The sequence below is a fragment of the Cibotium barometz genome, chromosome 9 (genome assembly GCF_041138505.1).
Source record: "Cibotium barometz isolate CiBa-2024 chromosome 9, ASM4113850v1, whole genome shotgun sequence".
Taxonomy (NCBI): Eukaryota; Viridiplantae; Streptophyta; class Polypodiopsida; order Cyatheales; family Cibotiaceae; genus Cibotium; species Cibotium barometz.
Window position 1 is genome coordinate 29,141,688 of NC_141054.1, and position 3,301 is coordinate 29,144,988.

At 44.2% G+C, this 3,301-nt stretch overlaps 1 pseudogene; it reads left to right on the top strand.

Annotated features, from left to right (window-relative positions):
- Positions 1-230: 230 nt before the first annotated feature.
- Positions 231-3,248, top strand: LOC147635429 (heterogeneous nuclear ribonucleoprotein 1-like; annotated as a pseudogene).
- Positions 3,249-3,301: the final 53 nt, after the last annotated feature.

Sequence of the window (3,301 nt, forward strand, 5' to 3'; positions counted from 1 at the left end):
AATTGCCCCACTAGCAAGTGCATAGTGGCCACCCCATGTGAGCCCCGCTGCCTTCTATTAAGGTGTACTGTCCGCCACCACGTGTGAACGTGACGGATCACCCGACATCATTCACTTTCTTCTAAACCCTAGTGTAGCTGCTTACGCCTTTTTCCCGTTAGGGTTCAGAAAGGATCTACTCTGTTTTGGTTTTAGGGTTTTCTTTTTCTTGTTGAACTTCTCGAGATTCCATGGATTCAGACTAGGGGAAGATCTTTGTCGGAGGTATTTCATGGGAAACTACTGAGGAGAGGCTCAAGGACTACTTTAATGACTTCGGCAGTGTTGTGGAGACTGTCATCATGAAAGACAGAACAATTGGCCGCGCTCAGGGCTTCGGATTTTTGGTTTTGCAAATCCGGCAGTGGTCGATAGAGTTTTACTGGAGAAGCACACCATCGACAGCCGAATGGTATGTCTTCTTTTGCTGGATTAGAGTTTATGAATTAGGTTTTTTGCTTGTCTTCATCTACCCTTCCCTTTCTATGCATGTCTCCTTTCTTTGTATACTGATTTAGGGTTAGGGTTTGTGAATCAGACTTAGATTGGTTCTTTTTTTTTAACAGGCACTGTTTTAGTATGCTGAATTAGGGTTGGGGTTTGTGAATCAGGATGTTTCTTTCAATGAGTACTTTACTAGTATGCTGCATTAGGGTTGGGGTTTGTGAATTAGAGGATGCCTTATTATTGTCTAGTTAAGAGTTTGTCAAGACAGTATGCCTTTGTGTTCCTGTATGGTGTAGGGTTTCTGAATTAGGCTTTCAGCTTGAGAATTTGGCTCAGGGTCTATGAATTAGGGTAAGGTTTTATGATCTAGGCATAGGGTTTGTAACTAGTTTAGCCTTTGTCTTAATCTATTTAGGTGGAAGCCAAGAAAGCTGTCCCAGAGATGAGCAGCAGAACTTACCTAGAAGCGACAGTGCCGGTCCTGTCTCATGAAATTTAAGTAGGACTAAGAAAATATTTGTTGGTAGATTAGCATCTTCTGTAAACAGAAGAAGATTTTAGGAATTATTTTTCTCAGTTTGGTAATATCACAGATGTGGTTGTAATGTATGACCCTAGCACACTCAACGGCCAAGGGGTTTTGGATTTATCACCTTTGATTCCAACGATGCTGTAGAGAAAGTAATACAACAAAATACCTATCATGAGATACATGACAAGATGGTGGAAGTGAAGAAGGCAGTTCCAAGAGAGCTTGGGTCTGGGTTTGGAACCAAGCGGGGTACACCTTACAACACTGGATATGGATAGGGAAGCAACCCAAGTTCTGGAAATGCATATGGTGGTCCTCGCTATGCCTCACCCCCAGGTGGGAGAGGTGGGTATCCACCTTATGGCCCAGCTGCTTATGGAACACCGGGATATGGAGCACCTTGAGTTTATGGTGTGCCCATGAATGGAGCATATGGAGCTTTTGCTTATGGTAGTGGAGCTGGATACCATCCTGCAGGAACATATGGTGCTGGCTATGGTAATGCTCCTCCTGCAACAACAGGATATGGTGGTGCAGCAAGTTATGGCACTCCTGTGGCACCATCTAGAGGTTATGTTAGTGCTCCATCTGTTGGTCCTAGGAGTCCTTGGGGTAACTCTGGTACAGGGTTTGCAGGTGGCGGGAGCCCAGCTGCTTACGGGGCTGGTGGAGCTGCAGGGATGAGTGCATATGGTGCTCAAGGATGGAATACAGGTGGTGGTGCTCCTCAAACAAATGGTGGCAATGTGGGGTATAACACTGCTGGGTATGGGACAAATGATGCCGGCCACAATTCAAATGCGGGGGTTATCCTGCCCGCAGCATGCTGGGAACTAACCCTAATCAAGAAAAATATCGAAAGAGACGATGATCCCACCTTAATCATGGGAATTTTGCGGGGTGATTTAGTATTGACTAACCCTCAAGATATCTTTTTCTATTCCCTACATCCTATCGTCTTAAACCTTCATAGTTGGTGTCGCGTGCTCCAAAATTAGAAATTGTGGACAACAGTGTCAAAAAAGTAGACCTATTTGTCCAAGATGACATTCCAGAGATGCCCACTAACTACAAAGTCATAGCACATAGCTACCAGTGGATCATAAGTCATGGTGGCTGGTTAGAGGTCTATAACACTCACCAACATCTAAACCTCTATGAGTCCACTCTCTATCACCCTTATGGCATTCTAAAACTCTACAGTAATATTTATAAACATTTAGGAGCCATGCTGACAACTGTACAATACAATTTTGATGCTACCCATATAGAGTACCAAACTATAAACGAAGAGGAAATTCCAGACTTATGGGAATTTATTAGGTCTCATAAGCCTAGTCACCCGCCACCTAGCATAGGATAGGGTCAAGAAGAAACTTCTTCTTCATTTTCAAAATCCACTTACCTTGTATATGCTAATGTCGCTACTAGTAAGCTACTTAACCCATATCCTAGCTCGAAACCTACTAACACCTCTCAGGCAAAATACATTTTTTCATCTTTTTATCCTCCTAAGATAGATTTTCCCACTAACACTCTTGCCCCCGAGGAGGTACTGGCATCTACCCCATCTCTAACAAGGCGCGCTCAAGAGGTAAGACAAGTGTACCACAAGATCATCTTCAACCGTTTACTGATGAAACAGTATTGGATTCTTTGTTAGCTTTCTGTAGAATACTAGGGACTCATAAGAGCAGGCAATCCTCTTTTGAAGCCCAAACTAATGTTCAAGGTACTAATGCAGATAATTCCCTTTGAGCCTACACGACGGATCATGCCTGAAGCATACTTAGAGGTCACTCCAACAAAGCAACATAATGTACCATACCCTCTGCGTGCCCCATGACCTGATCTCGAAGAACTTCTTCCATTGGCGGGAGAGGGCACCTTATGGGCAAATGTGGCCAAGCACACAAAGCTCGCCAACCCACAGTTAGTTGACTTATTGGAGATTAGAATAGCAACATTTATGATCAGCTACTATTTCCGCACCAGGTGGCGAAAAGCAAACCCCGTGCACACAAGAGGCGACTACGCCACAATCGTAACTACTGAAGAGCACCCCCGCCTGGATGATTTCGAAATTCAACTTGAATGGAGGAAGGAGTACCTAGTGATTCCAGAATACAACCAAGTGTACATGACCGCACCACCCACATTGCGGGTCGATCCATTGTACATGCCAATTAAGAGAAGATGGATGCCGCTAGAGTTTTACGAAGCCAAATGACGTGACTCTCATGTGTGCTACAACTTCCCAATCTTTGTACCAGCAACTTTTGG